The following is a 14,559-nucleotide window of genomic DNA, read 5'->3' on the forward strand; positions in this document are numbered from 1 at the left end:
CGATCTTCTGCACAACATATCATAGTGAAACTGGCAAAATACAAGGATAAAGAGAAAATTCTGAAAACAGCAAGGGATAAACGTGCCCTCACATATAAAGGGAGACCTATAAGACTCGTGACTGATCTCTCTTTTGAAACTTGGCAGGCCAGAAAGGATTGGCACGGTATCTTCAGTGTGCTAAACAGAAAAATATGCAGCTGAGAATCCTTTATCCAGCAAGTCTGTCATTTAGAATAGAAGGAGAGATAAAGGTCTTCCCAAACAAACAAAAACTGAAGGAATTTGTCACCACGAAACCAGCCCTACAAGAGATCCTAAGGGGGATCCTGTGAGACAAAGTACCAGAGACATCACTACAAGCATAAAACATACAGACATCACAATAACTCTAAACCCGTATCTTTCTACAATAACACTGAATGTAAATAGATTAAATGCGCCAACCAAAAGACATAGGGTATCAGAATGGATAAAAAAACAAGACCCATCTATTTGCTGTCTACAAGAGACTCATTTTAGATCTGAGGACACCTTTAGATTGAGAGTGAGGGGATGGAGAACTATTTATCATGCTCCTGGAAGCCAAAAGAAAGCTGGAGTAGCCATACTTATATCAGACAAACTAGACTTTAAATTAAAGGCTGTAACAAGAGATGAAGAAGGGCATTATATAATAATCACAGGGTCTATCCATCAGGAAGAGCTAACAATTATAAATGTCTATGCACCGAATACCGGAACCCTCAAATATATAAAACAATTACTCATAAACATAAGCAACCTTATTGATAAGAATGTGGTAATTGCAGGGGACTTTAACACTCCACTTACAGAAATGGATAGATCATCTAGACATGCGGTCAATAAAGAAACAAGGGCCCTGAATGATACATTGGATCAGATGGACTTGACAGATATATTTAGAACTCTGCATCCCAAAGCAACAGAATATACTTTCTCCTCGAGTGCACATGGAACATTCTCCAAGATAGATCATATACTGGGTCACAAAACAGCCCTTCATAAGTTTACAAAAATTGAAATTATACCATGCATACTTTCAGACCACAATACTATGAACCTTGAAATCAACCACAGGAAAAAGTCTGGAAAACCTCCAAAAACATGGAGGTTAAAGAACATCCTACTAAAGAATGAGTGGGTCAACCAGGCAATTAGAGAAGAAATTAAAAAATATATGGAAACAAACGAAAATGAAAATACAACAATCCAGACGCTTTGGGAGGCAGCGAAGGCAGTCCTGAGAGGAAAATACATCGCAATCCAGGCCTATCTCAAGAAACAAGAAAAATCCCAAATACAAAATCCAACAGCACACCTAAAGGAAATAGAAGCAGAACAGCAAAGACAGCCTAAACCCAGCAGAAGAAGAGAAATAATAAAGATCAGAGCAGAAATAAACAATATAGAATCTAAAAAAACGGTAGAGCAGATCAACGAAACCAAGAGTTGGTTTTTTGAAAAAATAAACAAAATTGACAAACCTCTAGCCAGGCTTCTCAAAAAGAAAAGGGAGATGACCCAAATAGATAAAATCATGAATGAAAATGGAATTATTACAACCAATCCCTCAGAGATACAAACAATTATCAGGGAATACTATGAAAAATTATATGCCAACAAATTGGACAACCTGGAAGAAATGGACAAATTCCTAAACACCCACACTCTTCCAAAACTCAATCAGGAGGAAATAGAAAGCTTGAACAGACCCATAGCCAGCGAAGAAATTGAATCGGTTATCAAAAATCTCCCAACAAATAAGAGTCCAGGACCAGATGGCTTCCCAGGGGAGTTCTACCAGACGTTTAAAGCAGAGATAATACCTATCCTTCTCAAGCTATTCCAAGAAATAGAAAGGGAAGGAAAACTTCCAGACTCATTCTATGAAGCCAGTATTACTTTGATTCCTAAACCGGACAGAGACCCAGTAAAAAAAGAGAACTACAGGCCAATATCCCTGATGAATATGGATGCAAAAATTCTCAATAAGATACTAGCAAATCAAATTCAACAGCATATAAAAAGAATTATTCACCATGATCAAGTGGGATTCATTCCTGGGATGCAGGGCTGGTTCAACATTCGCAAATCAATCAATGTGATACATCACATTAATAAAAAAAAAGAGAAGGACCATACGATCCTGTCAATCGATTCAGAAAAGGCCTTTGACAAAATCCAGCACCCTTTCTTAATAAAAACCCTTGAGAAAGTCGGGATAGAAGGAACATACTTACACATCATAAAAGCCATTTATGAAAAGCCCACAGCTAACATCATCCTCAATGGGGAAAAACTGAGAGCTTTTTCCCTGAGATCAGGAACACGACAGGGATGCCCACTCTCACCGCTGTTGTTTAACATAGTGTTGGAAATTCTAGCATCAGCAATCAGACAACAAAAGGAAATCAAAGGCATCAAAATTGGCAAAGATGAAGTCAAGCTTTCGCTTTTTGCAGATGACATGATATTATACATGGAAAATCCGATAGACTCCACCAAAAGTCTGCTAGAACTGATACATGAATTCAGCAAAGTTGCAGGATACAAAATCAATGTACAGAAATCAGTTGAATTCTTATACACTAACAATGAAGCAACAGAAAGACAAATAAAGAAACTGATCCCATTCACAATTGCACCAAGAAGCATAAAATACCTAGGAATAAATCTAACAAAAGATGTAAAAGATCTGTATGCTGAAAACTATAGAAAGCTTATGAAGGTAATTGAAGAAGATTTAAAGAAATGGAAAGACATTCCCTGCTCATGGATTGGAAGAATAAATCTTCTCAAAATGTCAATACTACCCAAAGCTATCTATACATTCAATGCGATCCCAATCAAAATTGCACCAGCATTCTTCTCGAAACTAGAACAAGCCATCCTAAAATTCATATGGAACCACAAAAGGCCCCGAATAGCCAAAGTAATTTTGAAGAAGACCAAAGCAGGAGGCATCACAATCCCAGACTTTAGCCTCTACTACAAAGCTGTCATCATCAAGACAGCATGGTACTGGCACAAAAACAGACACATAGACCAATGGAATAGAATAGAAACCCCAGAACTAGACCCAGAAACGTACGGCCAACTAATCTTTGACAAAGCAGGAAAGAACATCCAATGGAAAAAAGACAGTCTCTTTAACAAATGGTGCTGGGAGAACTGGACAGCAACATGCAGAAGGTTGAAACTAGACCACTTTCTCACACCATTCACAAAAATAAACTCAAAATGGATAAAGGACCTGAATGTGAGACAGGAAACCATCAAAATCTTAGAGGAGAAAGCAGGAAAAGACCTCTCTGACCTCAGCCTTAGCAATCTCTTACTCGACACATCCCCAAAGGCAAGGGAATTAAAAGCAAAACTGAATTACTGGGACCTTATGAAGATAAAAAGCTTCTGCACAGCAAAGGAAACAACCAACAAAACTAAAAGGCAACCAACGGAATGGGAGAAGATATTTGCAAATGACATATCGGACAAAGGGCTAGTATCCAAAATCTATAAAGAGCTCACCAAACTCCACACCCGAAAAACAAATAACCCAGTGAAGAAATGGGCAGAAAACATGAATAGACACTTCTCTAAAGAAGACATCCGGATGGCCAACAGGCACATGAAAAGATGTTCAACGTCGCTCCTTATCAGGGAAATACAAATCAAAACCACACTCAGATATCACCTCACGCCAGTCAGAGTGGCCAAAATGAACAAATCAGGAGACTATAGATGCTGGAGAGGATGTGGAGAAACGGGAACCCTCTTGCACTGTTGGTGGGAATGCAAATTGGTGCAGCCGCTCTGGAAAGCAGTGTGGAGGTTCCTCAGAAAATTAAAAATAGACCTACCCTATGACCCAGCAATAGTACCGCTAGGAATTTACCCAAGGGATACAGGAGTACTGATGCATAGGGGCACTTGTACCCCAATGTTTATAGCAGCACTCTCAACAATAGCCAAGTTATGGAAAGAGCCTAAATGTCCATCAACTGATGAATGGATAAAGAAATTGTGGTTTATATACACAATGGAATACTACGTGGCAATGAGAAAGAATGAAATATGGCCTTTTGTAGCAACGTGGATGGAACTGGAGAGTGTGATGCTAAGTGAAATAAGCCATACAGAGAAAGACAGATACCATATGGTTTCAGTCTTATGTGGATCCTGAGAAACTTAACAGAAACCCATGGGGGAGGGGAAGAAAAAAAAAAAAAGAGGTTAGAGTGGGAGAGAGCCAAAGCATAAGAGACTGTTAAAAACTGAGAACAAACTGAGGGTTGATGGGGGGTGGGAGGGAGGGGAGGGTGGGTGATGGGTATTGAGGAGGGCACCTTTTGGGATGAGCACTGGGTGTTGTATGGAAACCAATTTGACAATAAACTTCATATATTGAAAAAAAAAAAGTATGCGGTGGCTGTATGATCTTAATACCATTGTATCATATCAATAAAAATCCAAGGAAATATGTTTTAATTCTTTTCAGTAATCCTAATTGTGTGGGAGTAAAATAAAAGATTAACCATCGAGGTGCTTGGGTGGCTCAGTGGGTTAAGCATCCGACTTCTGCTCAGGTCATGATCTCACGGTTTGTGGGTTCAAGCCCCGTGTCGGGCTCTGTGCTGACCACTCAGAGCCTGGAGCCTGCTTTGGATTCTGTATCTCCCTCTCTCTCTGCCCCTCCCCCACCTTGCGTACTGTGTCTCTCTCAAAAATAAATAAAAATTAAGAAAAAAATTTTTAAGATTTTTGGAAATGGATGATTTTTTACAGTGATAAGGAATCAATTCATTATCTTGATAACCACATAAATAAAAGGACAGACAAACATTCTGTTTTCCTATATGGCACGGTTTCACTGAATAATCAAATAGTAGAGGGGATGACATGGCTCTTTATAAAATGATGGAATTGGAAAAACTCCAGTGCTAGAATTAGAACGGCACTATCTTATAACCCTAATTACTAAATCTAGGTATTGGATACCAACAAAACAGTGAAATACAGATATCATTTGCCCCTGAAAAAAAGAATACATGAAAACCAATAGACTCGCCAAAGAGATCACGAATCTTGGAGTTTCATCAAGCCTCCTTACAGTAGTGAGCCCTCAGCAAAATCCAGCCTGTGTGCAAGTCTGTAGTTCAAATGGCCTGTGCATTTCACAAATGAATTCTAAGTAAAAGAAAGGGATAGATGGAGAATGTGTACTTAAAAGAAACATAAAAGACATACTATATATTTTTAAATGGGGCAAGATTAAACTATAGTATCTACTGTGTGCTAGATAAAACAGAGTGATTGATAAGATTTTATAGATATGCAAAAAATACTATAGAAGTCAAGATAGTAGTTATTTTTAGAGGCCTGGAGAGATGCAACGAGGATGGAGACATCTGGAAGGAATGCCATTTTCTGGCCTGTGTGATGGGTATGAGGGTGTTACCATGATAATAATGTGCTAAGCTATACATTGTGTTTTATTTTACAACAAAAATAAAGTACCTTTAAAAACTCATCATACACACACATTCCCTACTGTTAAGAAAGACAGTTAGGAATCTATAAAATCCATTAAACAAAGTGAATTCACTGAACCTAGCTGGTGAACAGGTGCCCAAACTACCTGACTTTCTAAAGGTTTCTGCCAAACCCTGAGGATTTTGAGCCACTCTTTGAAGGCTGTGTGAGGCATGGGAGACAGAAGATAAAGGCTGGAACACACCCAAATAGATGCCCCCCCATGTAAATTTGTGCCCCTGAAGAGCTAAATCAGGATAGAATGAATAATAAATAAAGCCTATAAAGGATTTAACAAGAAAACTTGATGCTCTGTGGGCTTAAAAACAAAAACAAAGAAAACTCTTAAGTGAATTTATTGCCATCAACTGAATACTATGTACTCTGAATTAATGTCTCTGTGTTCCCCACGTATCTTAAAGAAGAAACAAACAAGCGTGCACGCACACACGCATGCACGCACACACACACACACCAAAGGAGAATTTAATTTAAATTAACCAAGTTTGGTAGTTTTCTTTGGTGACTGGTAAGCCTCTCTGCAGGACTTAAAGAATTCTTATGCAAAAAGGTCCAAGGAAATGAGTGGCTTAAAGAATAATCGAAAACACATAAATATAAATTAGTAAAAAATAAGAAAATGACTTTGAAGAAATTATCCAGGATGCACTCCACAAAAACGAGAGGAAGTAACATATAGAAGAGAGTGGGACACATACAGGATGGCATGAAAAGGTCTACAATACATCTAAACAGATTCCAGAAGGAGATATAAAGAGAAAAAAAAGCATTCAGGTAACGTCTATACTTAAATTTTCTATGTTAGAAAAAAGTAGAATAAATAATAAAAATGAGTCAAATGATTAGAATAAAGGAAATTCTAAAGATAAGCAACTATTGAAACAGAAAACACATAATACAGAGGACCAATGAACTTTAAAAAGTTTCTTGAAAAAAAAAAGAGAGAGTTCCAAGGCTTTGTGGGGCATGGGGGGAGAGACACAAAAGAGAGAAGGTGGCACAAACAGTATTAAAAATATAAAAAATTAAAAATATTGAAAAAAGGACAGAGGGAACGTCAGATCTCACAGAAAGTACACAGAAAACAAGATATAAAAATTCATGCCCAAAAATGAAAAACATTAATAGATGAATTCCTAAAACACACACACACACACACACACACACACACACACACACACAAACCCAGCTATCAATACTGATTCAAGGAGAAATAGAGAATCTGACTAGCCCTATAAACAAATAATAATAATCTGTGATTAAAATGTTTCCCACCAGGGAAATGCCAACCCCAGAGAGTCTTACTGATGGGATCTTCTAAGATATTCCAGAGATTGGTAAGTCAAATGTTATACTAAGTCTTCCAGAGATTAGAAAACAAGGCAACACTTTATAATTCCCTTTATCACTAGGACTATCACACATGCTCTGTACAGCAGGAAGGAAAATGAGAGACCAATCATACAGACAGACATGGATGCAAAAATGCTGAACAGAATTTGAGCAAACTGAACCTCAGAATATGTAAAGAAGATAAATATAACTAACCTGAGTTCATCTCATGCAAAACATTGGTTTCTTCTAGGACATGAAGTCCACCATAACACCAAAGAAGAAAAATGATTATCTCAAAAGATGAGGAAAAAAGGATTCAGTAAAATTCTAATACCTGTTGAATTAAACACATTTGGATGAAAGGGAAAATCCTTAAGAGGCTGTCAGCAAACAACCAACACCACCGGTGCTGTTCCTGGCAGGGAAGTTCACACTGGTGACTTGTGGATGGTATCCACTCTGAGATCGGGACAAATCAACAATGCTATCTCTACTTTTGTTCAGTAGTATAGCGAAGGTTCTAATCAGCACAGAAAGGACCAGCTAAGCATCCGACTTCAGCTCAGGTCGTGATCTCGCGGTCCGTGAGTTCGAGCCCTGCGTCAGGCTCTGTGCTGACTGCTCAGAGCCGGAGGCTGCTTCTGTTTTTGTGTCTCCCTCTCTCTCTGCCCCTCCCCCATTCAGGCTCTGTCTCTCCCTGTCTTTCAAAAATGAATAAATGTTAAAAAAATTTTTTTAAAAACACAGAGCATAATCACTGAAAGGATGAAACAAAATTCTCATTACTGCAGATGCCCCTGCAGAATTCCTTCCTCACAAAAGACCCTTCAAGTAAAGTTTGTGAATTTAAAACCTTAGCAGGAATCTTGATTCAAGATCGATCAATCTATCTACCTACCTACCTACCTACCTATCTATTTATTTTTAGAAAGAGAGAAGAGAGAGAGAGCACACTCAAGCTGGGGAGAGAGGCAGGGGAGGGGAAGGGGAGAGGGAGAGAGAGAGAGAAAGAAAAAGAGAGAGAGGAAGAAGGAGAGAGAGAGGAAGAAGGAGAGAGAGAGAATCTTAAGCAGGCTCCACACTCAGTGTGGGCTCAATCCCATGACCCTGGGATCATGACCTGAGCTGAAATCAAGAGCCAGGTGCTCAACCGACTTAGCCACCCAGGTGTCCCTTGATGCAATATTTTGAAGCAAGAATCTTGAAACAAGACTCTAAGCCAACTTCATTTTACTATGCCAACAATGATCACTAGAAAATACAATTTTTAAAACATAAAATATAATCTTTTTAAATGTAAAGTACCTAGGAATACATTGAACAACAGATGGCCAAACTCTTCATGAAGAAAATTATGAAATTCTACTGAGAGTCCTTTCAAAAGGACAATTAGTCTTTAAAAAAATCCCAATTAAATGTAAAGAGATATGGTTTGAAATGGAAAGGATTGTTGTCATAATACCAATTCCCTTTATATACTGATTTATAGATTCATTTAATTTCCATGAAAACTGCAACATAAAACTTGATAAGGTGATTCTAAAACTTATAGGAAGGAGCAAAGGTCCAAGTACAATTTAGACATTGAAGAAGAACAAATTTTAGAGTATGTGTTCTCCCAGATAGCAAGATTTATACCAAAATTACAGCAATTAAAACAATGTGCATTGTACAGGAATAGATATATGGATCAATAAAACAGAACAGAGAATTTAGAAATCTACACATATGGGCCCTTTGCAAGGCAGTGACGGAAATAAATGATAATGATTGGTTATATATACTAAAAAAATCAAAACGAAACTGGACATTTACCTCCCATCAAACCACAAAATCATTTCTAAGACAATAGAGACAAATGAAGGTTAACACTATAAAAATGGCAGAAGAGATAATGGAAGAAGGATTGTGCTATGAAAGGAGTTCTTAAAAAACATACCAAAGGTATAAACCAGAGAGAAAATATTAACGATTGATTACATTAAATTAAAGAATATATAATTCCTCAAAAGAGTTTAGAAAGATAAATCACAAACTGGAATAAATTTGCGGCATGCAGAGTCGATAAAAAACCTTTACCCAGAAGTCACAAAGATGTTTATTAACCATTAAGAAAAAGCCCAGTGGGGGGGAAATGGACAAAAGAAATAAAGTGACATTTCATAGAAAAGTAAATACAAACAGCTTATAAATATATGAAAATGCTTAATATGATGTGTAATAATTTAACATAAATTCAAACCCCAAGAACCCTTTGATACTCCAACCAAATTGGCAAAATGTTTTTCATTAGTTACTATCAAGTGTTGGCAAGGATGTGAATGAATGAGAACTCTTCTTGACTGTAGCTGGGAGAGTAAATTAGAATAATTACTTTGGAAAACAACTTGTCATTATGTGATACCTTAAGTAGGCATATAACCTACCACCTAACTATACTATCCCCAGGTTTAAACCCTAGAAAAATTCTTGCACATGGACGCAAGAAGCGTTATGAAAAAGAATGTTCGTAATGAGACTGCTTCCAACAGCAAAAAACAAAAACAAAACTAAAACCCCCAGAGTCTACGTAAACATTCATCAGGATTTGGATATACAAATTGTTATATATTCATACAACAGAATGCTATACAACATGAAAAATTAGTAAAGTGAAAATGGCACTCAATAAGGATGCATCGCAAAAACATTCTGAACAAAAGAAGCAAATCACAGAAGAGTTTACAACAGGATTCAATTTATAACACTTCAAAATAAGCATATCTATCTACATAGACACACATATATCTGGAATACATATATACACACACACACTCATATGGGGAATATGTGTACATGTAGTAAAATGATCAGAAGAAACGAAATTCTTCACAAAAAAGCAGAATAAAGTTATCTGCAGGAAAGGGAAGAGAACACAAACAGAAAGACAAACAGGAAGGTTCTAAATTGCTACAAATATTTTATTTCTTAGGCTGGGGGCTGGGCAGGCAGTAGCTCCTTTTGGTTATCATTTAAACTGAGCTGATGAATTTTGTTCATTTTTATGAATATTATTTATGTCAGTAAAACTGTACATACACATATGTTTATATTAGGGGAAAAAAAAGAATCTATGATATTTGAGCCAAGAGACAGCTATTGATATATGAAAGAGGGTTAGGCCACCCCACAATGTGTCTTTTTGCACAACCTACTGCAAAGAAATACTGCCTCCGAGCCTGATAGAGGATGCATCCTTGGGCACTTACACTAGTTATTGTGGTTCTCAAAATTCCATTTCCAAATATCCGCCACTCCCTCATCCTTGTCCACTTTGTTACTGCTGTAACAAAAAAAGCTACCATATTCTGCAAGAACCATTACTGCCAACAGGTCTAGGAGGTAAGACAGTAAGGAGATGCCTGCTTCAGACATTCCAGGGGAATCTAACAGATTGCTGGCACTTCCTCGCTAAAGAATCAGTTACATTCACGGTCTGTGGGTTCGAGCCCTGCATTGGGCTCCTCAGCTGGCAGTGTGGAGCCTGCGTGGGATTCTCTCTCTCTGCCCTTCCCCCACTCATGCTGTCTCTCTCTCTCTCTCAAAATAAATACATAAACCTAAAACTTTTAAATAAAAAAGAGTCCGTTACTGTCCTGTATTTTTGTTGTTGTTGTTGTTGTTTGTTTATTTTTGAGAGAGAGACACAGACAGAGAGACGGAGACACAGAATCCGAAGCAGGCTCCAGGCTCCGAGCTGTCAGCCCAGAGCCCGACTCGGGCTTGAACCCACAGACTGTGAGATCACGACCTGAGCCGAAGTCGGACACTCAATCGACTGAGCCACCCAAGCGCCCCCGCTGTTCTGTATTTTTACGTGAACAGACATCAGTTGGAAGATGAGTCTGCCAGTGCACTGGCGTAGGCAGTGTCGGGAGAGAGGCATCCTAAGAGGCCCATAAAATAAGCAGGCTAAGATGACAGAACAGAATCTGAGGGCTCAGGCAAAGCCGCCTGGGCACAGCAGTTGGCTCCCGGAGCGACTTGAACGATGAAGTGAGAGGCACTAAATGCAAAGGGAACTCCGAGGACAGGGCGATCGATCCCTGCCAAGCTTATCTCCCGACAAGGGGGAGGACTCCAGCTTGCAGCTGTAACATTAAAATGTAATGTTCCCACTGGGATTTAGCGTGGCAGGTTTCCCCGAAGCTTCGGTTTCACTCAGTTAACTAATTATGAGAGAATGTGACATTGGTATTTACTTTTCCTACAGGGACAAATCATTCCCAGCAGGAGAGACAGGTTGTTATTTTTGTTCTGTTTTGTTTTGTCATTAAAAAGAGATTATTTACACAGTAGTAAATAAACTCTTGTTAAAGGGAGGTTTTCCTTTCCTTCTATAATTCTATCAATTCACCTTAACGCTGACAATCATTTCTTTTGTTTTCCAGAGACGGGGGACATAAATAAGCAAGGGCTGAGTGTTAGAACTGGGTTTGAAAATTAACTCTACCACTCACTAGCTGTGTGATCTTAAGCAAGTTAGTTAGGCACTGTGAGTCTGTTTCCTCCACTAAAAAATTGAGAATAACACATCTACTGTGGGATGAGATGAACTCTCATATGGTTGAAGCACTTTAGCATGGTGCCTCTGTACAAAAAGTGCTCAATAAATTTTAGCCTTTATTCTTAATGACTCTGATTCCATATTATATAAATAGAAACATGTTACATTTCATTTATGCCGTATATGGTCCGTTTTCTATGCAACCCCACATCTAATCATGAACTGTATCTTTACTTTGCCACCACAAGCTACATTGTGTGTAAACCATTTCACTCTTCCTCATCCCGATATAAAAAGGTTTCCAATGTAAATTCAGTATCTAATGATAATGTTGAAGGAAACGGATTTCTGCCCCTCTTCCACCCCCAGGACATCTTTTAACTTCTCTATTTTTTAAGTTTATTTATTTTTGAGAGAGAGAGAGAGAATTTATTTTTGAGAGAGAGAGAGAGAGAGAGAGAGAGAGAGAGAGAGAGAGAGAGATTGAATGGGAGGGACAGAGAGAGAGAGGGAGAGAGAGAGAATCCCTGATGCAGGGCTCACTCACAAACTGCGAGATCATGACCCGAGCTGAAACGAAGAGTTGGATGCTTAACGGAATGAGCCACCCAAACACCTCTCTTTTACCTTATCAAAGTATGCAGTGCTGAGTAAATATCACTAATCAACTCACACCTCCGCACTGACTGCCTGGACAATAATAGCATTGTGTTTGGGGTACTTTTAACAAACTGGAAAGTGATTTCGCAGATGATCTCCCACTTGAACTCATAATTCCATGACACAGGCAGGGTAGACCTGAATAGCTCCACCTCACAGATAAGGAAGTAAAAGCTAATAGATGATAAATGAAGAGCCATGATATTCAAGCTTATTTTCTATGAAAGGTAATCTGTGGGAATTGAGAACGCCAGAGATATCAGACTTCGGAAAATTAGATTTTCTCAAGAACAAAGTCTGTTTTGAAGATATCCAGAGTAACCGATTACTAAAGAGAAAAGAAAGGTCATTGGTAGTAAGCTAACAAAACAGTCAAGAGGCATGGGGTTTTATATGCCAATTTCACTCTCCATTTGCTCAATAAGCCTCAATTTTTCTATCACTAAGTTTGAGAAAGTAAAAATGTCACTTCTTACCATTTTTAAAAGCACACATATTGCAATGTCATCATCGTGTCCAAATGTAAACTGGATGACAGAATATTCAGGAGGTTTAATGTGAACCACAGAAAAAATGAACATTTAAAAATGCATAAACATGAGAAAACATATTTTAAGTGCTAACAGAAAATCCTGGTGATAGGGGCGCCTGGGTGGCTCAGTCGGTTGAGCGGCCGACTTCAGCTCACGTCACGATCTCACGGTTCGTGAGTTCGAGCCCCGCGTCAGGCTCTGGGCTGATGACTCAGAGCCTGGAGCCTGCTTCCTGTTCTGTGTCTCCCTCTCTCTCTGCCCCTCCCCCATTCATGCTCTGTCTCTCTCTGTCTCAAAAATAAATAAACATTAAAAAAAAAAAAGAATTAAAAAAAAAAAAAAGAAAATCCTGGTGATAAAGAAAAGGACAAGAATATGTTTCCAAGGTTACATGAGCTAGAAGATGATGGAAAATTAATAAGATTACAAAAATCAGCCCTGTAATTTCAAATTACATATTCGCAGAGATTTTTGGAAGTTACAGACTCAAACTAAGAGGCATGGTTTTATAGTAAGTTTTTTGAAGCCATGAGAATAAAAACCCCTCAAATTTGGTTAATATTTCTTTAACTAGTTCTACTAGTACTAGTTAAGTACTTAATACTAGTTAAGAACCAGTTATATGGGGTCTTAAAATGATCAATTCTGAAGTACTATTTATACTGAGCAAGTCTTTCTGGTGGTAATCATTTTTCAAGGACTTCCAAGGTCACCACCAATGCTCACTGATGGCTCATAACTCCTTAAGAATTTCTAGCAAACTACAGAATTGCAATTCAGAAGTCTCTCCACATACCCCTTTTTTTTGGAATAGGGGATAAGATAAGTTCTAATAGACTGGAAGGTTAAAACAAGCAAGAGCCATTTAGAGGGACCCTAGTTCAAAATAAAAACCAGAACCCAAGCTTTGAGTCATTGGAACTCGGAGGCCCAAGGACCTGGAACCATGCAATAAAAAACCTGGTCGTACCAACACCGATGAGCAAAACAGCATACCATAATAGGTCATTATTTGGTGATTGGTTTCCTAATTCTTACTTAACAGGTCTAAACATTATTTGTGCTGTGATCTTCAGAGAATGTGATACATCTTCATTTCAGTATTATGAGAGATCTTATGATATGACAGAACAGGCCTGCCTAAAACTCCCTCTCTTTGTCCTAAGTCATTCATTTAATGAACATCTGTTGAATGTTGGCTATTTGTTGGGATCTATATCAAAGAACTCACAGTCTAGCAGGGGAGACAGGTAAATCAAGCATCAAATCTATGTGTCAGATTCTACACTTGATCTTAGCCAAAAGGCCGAGAAGCGATCTGTGTGTCAGATTCTAGAAGAAATATATTTCTTGCAAATGAGAAGTCGGTCAGAAAGCTCTCGGGGAAAATGAGATGATTAACAAGGTCTCAAATGGTAAGTATAAACTGTGTAACTTGCAAAAAAGTGGAGTAGCTTCCTGTCACAAACAACAGCACCGATAAAAGCAGGGAAACATGAAAACATGGTGAGGTCTAGAAATTTGATACTACATGGCGAGAGGATACAGCATGGATAGCAGAAAGGGGGACACAGGCCAAAAGAAGCAATAAGCAGTAGAGGTAGACAAAGATTTCATCATTTACTATTTCTATTCCATGTGAAGATACAATATTGGAAAGCTGAATACAATGATTTGTCTACTGGTAAGATTTCCTCCCATAAGCAATGGGAGTAGATTTTTGCTGTAGAACGGTCAAGTGTGGTGCTAAGTCTACAGTGAACTGGAGGATGGAAAACTAGGACATGGATATCAGTTAATAAGACAATTTTAAAAGTCCAAGTAAGACATGGAGAGGCCCCAAGCTATAGCCATGGGATGGAAAAGAGAATAGAGATAAAAGAATATAAAAACCAGAGTTAATAGCAT

General features: G+C 38.3%; 1 protein-coding gene and 1 pseudogene across 2 annotated transcripts in view; both read right to left on the reverse strand.

The window, feature by feature from the left end:
• The window catches only part of DGKI (diacylglycerol kinase iota), a 442,717-nt gene that overhangs the window by 40,078 nt on the left and 388,080 nt on the right, over positions 1-14,559 (reverse strand). The gene's annotated exons all lie outside the window — the stretch shown is intronic.
• Positions 13,730-13,969, reverse strand: LOC122236848 (annotated as a pseudogene).

This window comes from Panthera tigris, chromosome A2, assembly GCF_018350195.1.
Source record: "Panthera tigris isolate Pti1 chromosome A2, P.tigris_Pti1_mat1.1, whole genome shotgun sequence".
Taxonomy (NCBI): domain Eukaryota; kingdom Metazoa; phylum Chordata; class Mammalia; order Carnivora; family Felidae; genus Panthera; species Panthera tigris.